Source organism: Zea mays, chromosome 1 (assembly GCF_902167145.1).
Source record: "Zea mays cultivar B73 chromosome 1, Zm-B73-REFERENCE-NAM-5.0, whole genome shotgun sequence".
In the NCBI taxonomy this organism is placed as follows: Eukaryota; Viridiplantae; Streptophyta; class Magnoliopsida; order Poales; family Poaceae; genus Zea; species Zea mays.
Window position 1 is genome coordinate 209,139,503 of NC_050096.1, and position 14,304 is coordinate 209,153,806.

Genomic DNA, 14,304 nt, shown 5'->3' on the forward strand with positions numbered 1-14,304 from the left:
TTCTGAGTTCATGACACACATGGGAGATCTTTCTTTGGAGCGCCTTTCTGTGTACAAAACAACTGTTACAACTGAGGAAAAGAAGTTGGATTCAATGAACAAAAATGAGAGGCAAAAACTGCTCCTAGAAAAGAAGAAGTTGAACCTAGAGAAATTAAGGCTGGAAAGGCAGAAACTAAAGGAGGACAAGGAAGAGGAGATCATGATCTTAAGCATGGATCTGAGCAAATGTAACCCTCTTCTCCGCAAGTACTATGAAGCCAAGAAACAAGAGATACTGGCTAGTGTTACAGGGTCAACTTCATCTACCCAGTGATGGTCAGTTAATGAATTTGTTTCTTTATAATTTCTGAATGAGGCGTACTCGGACTTCTTTGTGTGAGGTTGTTGTCATCAGACCCAAATCTGGTTTGTACCAGATTGTTTTAGTACTTGTTTGAACTATTTGTTTTGAACTATTTGTTTTGAACTATTTGTCATGGATTGTACCTGAATGTTTTACTATATGTTTTGAACTATTTGGTTTGAATAACTGTGAGGATGCTATACTTTTTTTGATCATTTGTACACACATGTGCTTGCATGACAGTAGTACTTCATGTTATTGAATTGAAAGAGCACTTACATGAGACACTACGACAGACACTACAGACAACAGACAGTTCGACACTAGAACAAGGTAAACTAACAAACATGAGACAAGAACAGACATGAGACAAGAACAGACTATGCAACTCCGGATCCATGTCGCGCCCAGTGATGGTGTATAAGATCAACCTGAAGTTGAGTATATTTGTTGCGGTCTTTGAGTTGGTTGTACCTTTGATTGACGAAATCGTTGTGCTCTTCCATTGAACCTTGACTTGTGTCAGCCAGCACTCTGATGTTTTCAAAGGTTGTGTTCAAAGCCAATGGACCTTCGTCTTCTACTATCATGTTGTGCAATATTATGCAAGTTTTCATGATGTCCCCAATGTGTTCAGGACTCCAACCGTAAGCAGGGCCACGGACCACACCCCATCGCTTCTGGAGTACACCAAAAGCTCGTTCAATATCTTTTCGAGCAGACTCTTGAATTGTTGCAAAGTCTTGCGTTCTAACGTCGTACGTATTACAGATTGTCTTTACAAATGCGGGCCAGTCAGGGTAAATCCCGTCTGCTAGGTAATATCCCATATTGTACGTGTGACCATTCAAAGTGAATTAAACAGGAGGTGTGTCACCTCTCAGATGCCTTTCAAAAAGGTTTGAACGGTGGAGAACATTTATGTCGTTGCAGCTACCTGGCAGCCCAAAATATGCATGCCATATCCACAGGTTATACGACGCAACAGCTTCCAAGATCATGGTAGGATGTTTACCGCGCCCTGTAAACATGCCCTTCCATGAACTTGGGCAGTTACGCCACTCCCAATGCATGCAATCAACACTACCAAGCATACCAGGAAACCCACGTGACTCACCAACTTGGAGAAGGCGTGCGATATCTTCTACATTGGGTGCACGGAGATAGTACGGAGCAAACGCGGTTTGGACGGCCGTGCAAAAGTGTTTCAATGCCTCATGAGTCGTGGATTCACCAATGTGTACGTATTCGTCGACGACATCAGCCGGAATACCGTAAGCAAGGATTCGAACAGCATCAGCCGGAATACCGTAAGCAAGATTCGAACAGCAGCAGCAACAACATCAGCCGGAATACCCGCACAGTTTGGACGCTGAATAAAGTATGGATCCACTTGTTGCACAACATCAACAAGGCACTCAAACACATGGCGACGCATACGGAACCTACCATAAAATTAATGTGTCATAATAGGGGTCATCAAGTTATGTACATGGCAAAATGAATGTGGGAATGTGAAATACCTCCTATGAAATGGAGCATTCGTGTACACCAGTTGCGCTCCAAAGTAGTCCGCTCGGATTCTTGAATCGTCGCTCATGTGATCACGATGAATCCTAACACACCCTGGAATGGAACCACCATGACGACGCTCGTTGCGTGCACGCCGCCTCCTATTGAGCATGTGCCTCACCAACTCCAACTCTTCTTCTTCCTCTTCCATTTCTTCCATCAACCTCACAAGAAAATTCGATTCTAAGTAGGGGTTCATTGTTGTGGAGTTTGTAAAGGCAAGGTTGAGTGAAGTATGCAAGGCTCACTCGGTATTTATAAAGGAAGTACGCTTCGGAGACAAGCCATCCCGTTGCCGTGCAGGGGAAGCAAGTCCATGGCTTCTCGAAGAAGAGTTGTGGCTTACGGTGGAAGCTTGTCAATTTGAAAACATATTTTCGTACCGATAAAATACTATGCGGCGCTTTATCGACAATAGTTACACACAACAAAACAGGCAATGGTAATTAATATTGACAATTTGAATTTATTAATTTAAAAATTAATAAATACACATTTTGACGCATCATTTGTGTAGTGTGAATTGGGAAGAAAACAAAGAAAACTGAAAAAGAAATGGAAAAAGGGAATCTGTTAACACTGTAGCTTTAGGGGACCGAATTTAGGGGACGCTGCTGGAGACTGAGAATATATAGAGAACATAATCTTTTAGAGTGTTTTGTAAAGGACAGAGAATATTCCTTTAGGGGACGGAATTTAGGGGACGCTGCTGGAGACAGCCTAAAGGTTAGTGACTCCGTTTTAGTCTCATTTTGCGAACACAAGGTTGATTTGTCCCTTGTGGTTCGGGTTGATGATGAGTGATTGTCAACGGGTAGCACTTTGGGATAGTCAGTGGGCTGACTAGAGTGTGAGATTAATGCTTGTGCAACCATGTTGGTCGACTTGTGGTGTGCAGGTGTGGAGCACAGAAACGGTGGTCGATGGCTGAGGTGAAGGTCATGCAGGCTCGTGATGATGGACCAGGAGCGGTGAAGGGCGAGTGTTGGGGTTTGACTGATGGATCAGAGCAGCCAGGTGACCAACTACGGTGGTTGACACCTGGGACACTCACTTGTGCGAGGACGTGGTGGAGTGGACCGTGTTGCCGGCGTGGTCGAGGACTGGCGGGACACGCGTCTGATCGTGGAGAACGTGCACGAGGTGTGGTGCTCACGGCAGGTTTGGTGGTTTGGGCCTCAAAACCACCCAGCGCTACGAATGCCTGGTTTTGCTAAGTTTGGGCCTCAAAACTCAGCGGTGGCGGTTCCGGAGGGAACCGGTGGCGGCACGCGGCGTGATCGCGGAGGGTGCGTCAAGGCAAAGCAACTCCGTGTGAAGGACGTGGCCCAGATCGAAAACCTACGAGTTGGTCCATTTTGCCCCCGGTGGAGTGGATAGGCTCTTTGTAAATAGGGATAGTTTAGGAAGTGAGAATAACCCTCTATAAATATAGGGGAGGGCTGGTTGGTTCAGCATCACTTGGTTGCCATTTGTTTTGAGCACTCATTCTAGAGCTCCTAGTTTTCTCTCTAGGTAGACACCAGTTGAGCCGAGGGTTCCACAGTGATTTTGTATTTCGACTATGTTCTTGATTTTCAAGTTTAATCAGAGGAAGGGTCACCGGTCCGGCCCACAGGGCTCTTTGGCTTCAAATCTCAGTTTGTATCTGTCGGTACCCTGAATTAGGGGTACCCCTTACTACAGTATGAAGACACGGTGCCCGTACGGCGTTCTCTAGCCGCACGATGAACAACACCCAACCCACCACGTGGACGGCTCAAGGGGCACCATGTGGCAAGAAAGGATGATACATCCCAGGATGTATCAGTTGGATCGGACCTCCACGAGGAAGCACCGGACCCCTGTACGCACAACCCGGACCCCCGATTACGGTCCGGACTCCCAAGTAAGCATGCTGGGTCCCTTGGATGGGGTCCAGGTCCCTCCGAGTAAGGTCCGAGCCACAACGAGGTCCCGGGACAAGGGATACCCTAGCATAAGCAAGGGTCCGGTACTAACACGTGTCCAGGCCTTATCCTGTGCGCTTGCACTCCCCGCTCAGGCGGAGACCCGATGCTGCCACGTGGCTTGTTGGCCGTGACATAAGCCAGCAGGCGGAGCCTGACATAAGGCCTCTAGGCCGCACGGTCTCTGCATTTATTGCAGAGAGGACGTGCCGCCTGTCCACCCTACTGACAGGCGATGTGCCCCCTCAGCATTTAATGCGTCATGTCCACTCCGCTGACAGGTGGCGCCAGGGCCATCCTGCAGACGGCGCGCCTGTCCAGTCCATTGTCAAACAGTACGCCCGTGCTGCGCGACGCACTGTGTCCATCATCCTTTATACGAGAAGCTTCCCCTGCACACCGATAACGCATATCTCGGATGTCAGGGAGCAAGAAGATTGCAACAGCAGCGAACATTAGTAGCTCCAAGTACTACATCTGTTATGTTCCTAAGCCCACATGTCGGGCTCAGTACCCTTGTACATGCCCCCTTTAGCTATAAAAGGGGAGGCATGCAACGTTACAAAAGGAGGGCTCTCTTAGATCAAACTTAGACAGAGACTCTCAGCTCTCAAGCTTCCACATCAATCCAACACACAGTGGAGTAGGGTATTACGCTCCGGCGGCCCGAACCACTCTAAATCCTCGCGTGTTCATGTGCTCGGTGATCGCTTAGCAAGATAGGCAAAATGCTTAAGCCCCTTCCTCATCTTAGGATTTAGGGTGGGTGTATTCCGCCACCCGGCCGGAGAATTCCCTCTCTGACATTTGGTGCGCCAGGTAGAGGGCTAGGCATTAGGTTTTTGTTTGTTTCCTCGCTCAGCATGATGGTGCAAATCGTGGAGCACCGCGTCGAGACTTCAACGAATTTCCTAGTGGAGGAAGAAGTTGTTTCTTCCACGCCATAGGTTCCCAACCGCCCAGTGCCGGGCACTGCTGCTGTGCACGCTGCACGGCAGCATACAACTGCGCAGACATCCCGGACTCCATCGAGAGCGGCTTCGGGAGCATTATCAGCAGCCAGGGAGTTGCTGCGTCACCCTCCAAGCTCCACGGCCTCACCGGAGGCCATGAAGCAGTGGCGGGACGACGTCGACCGGCTGCTCGGCATGACACATTCTACCTCGACCAGGTCGAGGCCACGGTCATCTCGGCACCAACATGAGGCGTCGGCGTCTGTGCGCTCACCCTCAGTGAGGGGCACACAGACCAACGACCTCCGGGTAGAACTCAACCGCAGGCGTGCGGGAGAGGACGCCCGGGTCTCTTTAGAGAGGGCGCGCGAGCGCCGGCAAAACATCGAGGGTCGCAACCTCGATCAAGACTTCGCTGCAGTAGCACCGCAGGCCCCAATGGGCACCCGGTCCCAAGCGAGTGTCCCCTTGGCCGGCGTGGGCTGCGCCGCTCTCGCGGATCATCTCCACGCGGCGTCATGGCCATCCAAGTTTCGGCCTGTAACACCCGGATTTTAGGGGTCCAAAACCCGGGGTTAACATAAACACCAGGTATGCTGGGACCAAGTCTCAAACATATGATGTATAGTGGCACAGGATCGAATGTCACAACTTTATATATAACAGGAGTTCTTTACAAAATAATTACATTATAAGGAGACAACGGTCCAGCAACCCAAAGTTGACTGGGAGACGATGACCTAGACCTCTCACGAACTCATCACAGCATCCTCCATGAGCATCATCCTGCAGTACCTGGTCTTGACCTGTGGTGTATGTGAGACAGCAAGAGTGAGCTCACATACGTTCATCGCTCAACAAGTTGTGGGGAATAATGTGCATGAACTCGCCAAAGGTGGGAGCTCATAAAGTGTAAGGCTTACCAAGGAAGATGGTTAGAGCTGAGCATTGCTTTTAAAGTTGGTCAAAATTTTATTAGCAGTTACTAAGTATAAGTAAATACCAAACCCAATTAAGTAATAGAACAAAAGTAACAACATCACCTGCGATGCAATGCATATGACAAATTGAATTTAGTTCCATAAATTAATCATGTGAGTGTCCGAGCCGCTCATGACCGTGAGCACGGCTAGTATACCAGTTTTACACTCTGCAGAGGTTGCGCATCTTTACCCACAAGTCGTGTATCCCATGTCGCCAGGGTTTGCAAGGCCCTTAGACACTTCCGAGGTGAATGGCTAGGGATCCACTACGAGGCCTTTACAAAGTTCCACTAGCTTCCGAAAACCCGCTACAGTTTATAGGAAGATCCAGTACAGGAATCCCTTGCAGGACCGCCATCGCAGCAAAATCCTCCCGAGGGCCTCCCCGCACTGACCTCTCCCCTACTGCCCTTGCCCCTTTCGGGTAAGGTAGTCTTCCACTAGCTTTCCTAATTAATCAGCCAAGGGCGTCCCATTAAACCCTTGTGGTAGCACTGTTTTCCCGGGTGGTTCTCCATGTTCCAATTAACATAATGATCTCAATATGAACAATAAATAATAACTGATAACAAAAGTGTAACCATGAATAGTGTATCTCCATACCCAAAACCACATATAGCACTAGCAAGTACTACCCAGAAAGTTCAGTGGTGAACAAGGTATAAAGATAATCAAACTAGGTAACCTGTTGGGTCCCATCAAAATTAACCTATGCAGATCATTATGATTAATCAGAACATGAGTGGGTAAAAAGAAGTGATCAAGGGCACAACTTGCCTGGGCCTTGAGAATCCAGGTACCAGGATGATCCTCAGGTGATACGTATCCTCACTGCTAGTCGTAGCAATTCAAACAAACATTGTATAGCAAGAATTAACATTACACCAAACATGTAAATAAAATACACAGTAATAAACTAGACACTAAAATGAGATCATAGGAACTGGAATCATTAATTTTGGAGTTATAGATTTTAAGTTATGGATTTTCTAATGTTTTATGTGTTTAATACAAGATTAAGTATTAGATAAATTTAAATGAGCCTTTCATGCCAAAACAGAGGCACAAAATGATGAAGAATATTATTACAAAATTTTAGAAACTGGAATGGTTCAATTTGGAGCTAAAATGAATTTTCTATGAATTATCTAAGTTCTAGCAATTATTTTCATATTAAAAATCCATTTTCTATTTTATTTATTCAATTTAAACGAGTTCTGGACTGGGCCTCAATAACAGAAAACCGCAGGGGGTTCAGCGCAAGAAACCCGAGACACGGGGAACAGTGCCCGAGGGACGGCGGGTTTATTCCGTGAAAGCCAAGGGGCTCTTTAGCAAAAGATCCCGGCCAAAGGGGTATCAAGAATCCAGGGCCGTCCGATCTTGAATCAAGGGACCAGATTAGATTTTTTTCCCCGACCGAACCGGTACGCGCCGTGAGTCGCACGATTAGAGATCAACGGCGGGTATTTAATGGGGCGAAGGGGGTATCCTACTTCTAATCTCAGCCGTCGCTGGTGGATCTAACGGTGCACAGCGTTTCCCCCAAACTCCAGCTCGGAACGGCGGCGCCGCCCAAGACTCACGGCGAACCATCGCCGGAGAGAACCCAATCTGACGTTCCGGTGCCCTAGAGCTCAATCAAAGGCTACTACTCTATGCTTAGGGGATGGCGAACGTGGTAGAAGGGTTATTACCGACAATCTCGGCGCGCAGAAGGTCCGGCGACGACGATGGCGGATCCGCGGCGGCGAGTCGAAGTTCGGCGAGGAATTGCGCCACGTCCAGTGGCCGACTTCGCCCGCGAACGACTCGACAGCCTTCGAATAGACTTGGAGACGCTCCAAGGCCAGTCACCGGGGACCCGACGCCGACGACCACGCGTTTTGGTCACGGTGGCGAACTTGGCCCGAGGAAATCACGACGGCGGTTGGGTGGCTGGCGAGGGGTTGTGACTACCGGTGAGGATGGGAAGGGGGGGTCGCGGAGCTTCGGCTTTATACCCAAGGAACGACCCGCGGCCGTTACACGGAGGCCGAGAATCCATGGTGAGCCATGCGGAGTCCGCGCGGCGCGATCGGCGAAGCTGTTGAAGATGAACCCGACGAGCGGGCCCCGCGGACCAGAGAGAGGGAGGGCAGGCGAGCGCGGGACGAGAGACTGGGCAGGGGCCCCACATGTCAGCGAGAAGGCAGGGAGGAGCGAGCGCGGGAGGATGACAGGTGGGACCCGCGTGTCGGCGCCGTGGTGGAGTGGGCTGCGCGCGGTAACTGTTTAAGTGGGCCGAAATGAGGTATGGCGGCCCATGAGGCTGTTTTCGTTTTATTCTTTTTATTTTCTGTTTTCTTTTCTTCATTTTCAAACCCAATTTGAATTCAAGTTTAAATTCAAACTTCTATGGCTCATCACTTCAACTTATTTTTGTGAAATTAGGGATATTAATTCTGAATATATTTATTTATATATATATTATTTATATTTTTGTTTTATATCCCTTCTCTTTTCTTATTTCCTAACTCTAAGATTTGAATTAGGTTTTTAATCCTCAATTCACATCATTAATGTAGCCTTATTAATATTTTCTTTATTATTAAATGCACAAGCAATTAAACTCCAGCATGATGTACAATTTAATGGCTTTTATTAATCCTTTATTTTTACATGAGGTGTTCCCTTGTGATAGTAAGTAGATACAACACACATATATAGATAAAGGAAAATAATCCTTTTATTTTATATGCACAAATTGGGTATTACAAATCCTACCCCCCTTAAAAATAATCTCGTCCCCGAGATTAGTAAGAGGATGTAGAAGAAATTGTTTGTAGTCTATGGGTTAGTTTCTAATTGATTTTAATACCAAAACTCTTCTCTCTTTTTTTATATCACAAATTATCAGGTGATTAGAAAAGCATGGGTATATATGGGTATAGCCACTTTATTATGCAGGATAAATGATATCTTTAAAGCATATATAGTTTTGGGTAAGGAGTGGGGTAAGAAAAGACTCCATCCAAGATTTGTGGATCTTGACTCCGTTGGCGATTCAACTTGATCTTTGAAGTCTTGAGTTAATGCTTATCCTTCTTTGATGTGGTTGGTCTCCTTTGGCCTTTCTTCTTGGAGTTGCCATCCGAGTTAAGGACATATGGTTAAGATATATGTGAGTAGGATGGATTATGTGTAGGTTAAAAGTTTGTTTGTTATTAGGTGAGAATAGAAAAGTTATACCATTCATCATGGCCCTATTGGTTAGATCAGATCTCATGCATGTGGGTGAGTGGGTTTAAGGCACTAGTTGAGGGGTATGGACTTATCTCTTATACTAGTATTAAGTAACTTACTCTAGATTAGATCATAATAGATTAGATGGAATCTAGATTAGATTGGTATGACTAGTTTGACTAGTTTAGGTTAGATAGATCTACTAGGGTAGGATACATGTTTAGAATCTTTTGGGATAGGATGGATCATTAGGTTAAAAGCTCTATTAGGTTAACACCGAGGGATCATGCATCTATTGGATGGGTAAGGTAGTTGCATATGTATATGGTCAAGTTAATCTAAGGCATCAATTTTAGGTTAGATTGGTATAACCAGATTAGACTAGATAGAATCTCATTAATTTTAATTAGGTCATGGTTGTTATTCTAGAGGGGAATAAATATTCAATTTAGGGCAAGATGAATCCATAAGATAAGATAGAGTCTTTCGAGGTCAGTTAGATTTATTAGGATAGGATAGAATCTTTTCAAGATAAGATGAGTATCTTTTAAGATGAGATGGATTTATTAAGATAAGGGAGAATCTTTTAAGATGAGATGAATTGGTTAGAATGAGATCTTTTAGGATAAGATAAATCTCTTAAGCTAGATATGTTCCAATGGGGAATAATCTAGGTTGTCTAGTTACTTTATAAATATATTTTTATACCTATGTGTATATACAGATGCAATTGTGGACATTACTCCACAACCCATCACACTCAATCAAAGATCCAAATCAGACAGGTATCATAAGAACAAACATTCAAATATATAAACACTCATAAAAATAGTTTTGTTTTTGTTCCTAGGATTAGGTCTCCTATTCCTAAAAGTCACTTTAGGCATAGGATTTCAAAGTGTGAAATCCACATTTGTCTTTCAGAAAGAAAAGATAAGAATAATCAGAGTAAAGCGGAAATAGATGAGAAAAGATTAAGATAAGTTTAGAAAGGATCAGAGTAGCAAAGGTGAGTAGATAATGGTTGTCCAGTTCTATCTAGGTTTCGTCCTACAGTCAACATTGCCTCTGATACCACTTCTGTAACACCCGGATTTTAGGGGTCCAAAACCCGGGGTTAACATAAACACCAGGTATGCTGGGACCAAGTCTCAAACATATGATGTATAGTGGCACAGGATCGAATGTCACAACTTTATATATAACAGGAGTTCTTTACAAAATAATTACATTATAAGGAGACAACGGTCCAGCAACCCAAAGTTGACTGGGAGACGATGACCTAGACCTCTCACGAACTCATCACAGCATCCTCCATGAGCATCATCCTGCAGTACCTGGTCTTGACCTGTGGTGTATGTGAGACAGCAAGAGTGAGCTCACATACGTTCATCGCTCAACAAGTTGTGGGGAATAATGTGCATGAACTCGCCAAAGGTGGGAGCTCATAAAGTGTAAGGCTTACCAAGGAAGATGGTTAGAGCTGAGCATTGCTTTTAAAGTTGGTCAAAATTTTATTAGCAGTTACTAAGTATAAGTAAATACCAAACCCAATTAAGTAATAGAACAAAAGTAACAACATCACCTGCGATGCAATGCATATGACAAATTGAATTTAGTTCCATAAATTAATCATGTGAGTGTCCGAGCCGCTCATGACCGTGAGCACGGCTAGTATACCAGTTTTACACTCTGCAGAGGTTGCGCATCTTTACCCACAAGTCGTGTATCCCATGTCGCCAGGGTTTGCAAGGCCCTTAGACACTTCCGAGGTGAATGGCTAGGGATCCACTACGAGGCCTTTACAAAGTTCCACTAGCTTCCGAAAACCCGCTACAGTTTATAGGAAGATCCAGTACAGGAATCCCTTGCAGGACCGCCATCGCAGCAAAATCCTCCCGAGGGCCTCCCCGCACTGACCTCTCCCCTACTGCCCTTGCCCCTTTCGGGTAAGGTAGTCTTCCACTAGCTTTCCTAATTAATCAGCCAAGGGCGTCCCATTAAACCCTTGTGGTAGCACTGTTTTCCCGGGTGGTTCTCCATGTTCCAATTAACATAATGATCTCAATATGAACAATAAATAATAACTGATAACAAAAGTGTAACCATGAATAGTGTATCTCCATACCCAAAACCACATATAGCACTAGCAAGTACTACCCAGAAAGTTCAGTGGTGAACAAGGTATAAAGATAATCAAACTAGGTAACCTGTTGGGTCCCATCAAAATTAACCTATGCAGATCATTATGATTAATCAGAACATGAGTGGGTAAAAAGAAGTGATCAAGGGCACAACTTGCCTGGGCCTTGAGAATCCAGGTACCAGGATGATCCTCAGGTGATACGTATCCTCACTGCTAGTCGTAGCAATTCAAACAAACATTGTATAGCAAGAATTAACATTACACCAAACATGTAAATAAAATACACAGTAATAAACTAGACACTAAAATGAGATCATAGGAACTGGAATCATTAATTTTGGAGTTATAGATTTTAAGTTATGGATTTTCTAATGTTTTATGTGTTTAATACAAGATTAAGTATTAGATAAATTTAAATGAGCCTTTCATGCCAAAACAGAGGCACAAAATGATGAAGAATATTATTACAAAATTTTAGAAACTGGAATGGTTCAATTTGGAGCTAAAATGAATTTTCTATGAATTATCTAAGTTCTAGCAATTATTTTCATATTAAAAATCCATTTTCTATTTTATTTATTCAATTTAAACGAGTTCTGGACTGGGCCTCAATAAAAGAAAACCGCAGGGGGTTCAGCGCAAGAAACCCGAGACACGGGGAACAGTGCCCGAGGGACGGCGGGTTTATTCCGTGAAAGCCAAGGGGCTCTTTAGCAAAAGATCCCGGCCAAAGGGGTATCAAGAATCCAGGGCCGTCCGATCTTGAATCAAGGGACCAGATTAGATTTTTTTCCCCGACCGAACCGGTACGCGCCGTGAGTCGCACGATTAGAGATCAACGGCGGGTATTTAATGGGGCGAAGGGGGTATCCTACTTCTAATCTCAGCCGTCGCTGGTGGATCTAACGGTGCACAGCGTTTCCCCCAAACTCCAGCTCGGAACGGCGGCGCCGCCCAAGACTCACGGCGAACCATCGCCGGAGAGAACCCAATCTGACGTTCCGGTGCCCTAGAGCTCAATCAAAGGCTACTACTCTATGCTTAGGGGATGGCGAACGTGGTAGAAGGGTTATTACCGACAATCTCGGCGCGCAGAAGGTCCGGCGACGACGATGGCGGATCCGCGGCGGCGAGTCGAAGTTCGGCGAGGAATTGCGCCACGTCCAGTGGCCGACTTCGCCCGCGAACGACTCGACAGCCTTCGAATAGACTTGGAGACGCTCCAAGGCCAGTCACCGGGGACCCGACGCCGACGACCACGCGTTTTGGTCACGGCGGCGAACTTGGCCCGAGGAAATCACGACGGCGGTTGGGTGGCTGGCGAGGGGTTGTGACTACCGGTGAGGATGGGAAGGGGGGGTCGCGGAGCTTCGGCTTTATACCCAAGGAACGACCCGCGGCCGTTACACGGAGGCCGAGAATCCATGGTGAGCCATGCGGAGTCCGCGCGGCGCGATCGGCGAAGCTGTTGAAGATGAACCCGACGAGCGGGCCCCGCGGACCAGAGAGAGGGAGGGCAGGCGAGCGCGGGACGAGAGACTGGGCAGGGGCCCCACATGTCAGCGAGAAGGCAGGGAGGAGCGAGCGCGGGAGGATGACAGGTGGGACCCGCGTGTCGGCGCCGTGGTGGAGTGGGCTGCGCGCGGTAACTGTTTAAGTGGGCCGAAATGAGGTATGGCGGCCCATGAGGCTGTTTTCGTTTTATTCTTTTTATTTTCTGTTTTCTTTTCTTCATTTTCAAACCCAATTTGAATTCAAGTTTAAATTCAAACTTCTATGGCTCATCACTTCAACTTATTTTTGTGAAATTAGGGATATTAATTCTGAATATATTTATTTATATATATATATTATTTATATTTTTGTTTTATATCCCTTCTCTTTTCTTATTTCCTAACTCTAAGATTTGAATTAGGTTTTTAATCCTCAATTCACATCATTAATGTAGCCTTATTAATATTTTCTTTATTATTAAATGCACAAGCAATTAAACTCCAGCATGATGTACAATTTAATGGCTTTTATTAATCCTTTATTTTTACATGAGGTGTTCCCTTGTGATAGTAAGTAGATACAACACACATATATAGATAAAGGAAAATAATCCTTTTATTTTATATGCACAAATTGGGTATTACACGGCCACACCTGCCGGAAAAGTACGACGGTACGTCAAATCCGTTGGAATTCCTGCAGGTGTACGTCACCATTATCACAGCAGCAGGTGGAAACACCGCTGTGATGGCGACATATTTTCATGTCGCCTTGTCTGGACCTGCCTAGACTTGGCTCATGAACCTCGCCCCAGGGTCAATCTACTCCTGGGAAGAGCTCTACACGCGGTTCGTTGCGAACTTCGCCAGCGCTTACCAGCAGCACGGTGTGGAGGCCCACCTCCACACGGTAAGGTAGGAGCCCGGGGAGACTCTCCGGATGTTCATCTCCCGCTTCATCAAGGTGTGAGGTACTATACCTCACATTTCCGATGCTTCCATCATCACGGCCTTCTGCCAGGGGGTGCGTGATAAGAAAATGTTGGAGAAGTTGGCCACGCATGACGTGGAGACTGTCCCCACACTCTTCGCCCTGGCCGACAAATGCGCCAGAGCCGCCGAGGGCCATGCATGGCACTCGGCCCCACAGACCGGGGCTGCCCAGTCGGGTGGCTCGGGTGCCGTCCCTCGGGACGGTAAGAAGAAAAAGAAGAAGGACCGCGACCACCAGAAGCCACGGTCCACCGCTCTAGTCATTGCAGCCGCGACGGGGGGCCAGGGTGACCACAACAAATGCCCACGGCCGCAGAGGGGTAACAGTGGCCCATGCCCTGTGCACCCCAACGGTCGCCATAGCGTCGCGGAGTGTCGCGAGATCATTGACCTCGCAAAACACATCAGCGAGTGGCGCGAGCAGTCTTCTAAGGACGGCTCCCCACCTCGTCGCCGACCTGACAAGGAAAGGGTCGACGACGGCGAGGTGGCCGCGGCTGAACGGGACCTCGGGCATCAGTCACCCGAGGGGGACCTGAAGGATCTCTTCGCTGGAGACTCCTACTCCGGTGGCGACAACTAGATGGACTCCCGGAGGGACCCTGAACTCCCCGGTCTACGAGGCCGAAGCCTGCCTTCCCTCG

The 14,304-nt window shown here is 46.7% G+C and overlaps 1 pseudogene; it reads left to right on the top strand.

The window, feature by feature from the left end:
* The first annotated feature begins 2,841 nt into the window (after nt 1-2,841).
* LOC103645233 (uncharacterized) overlaps nt 2,842-14,304 on the top strand; it is a 30,964-nt pseudogene continuing 19,501 nt past the window's right edge.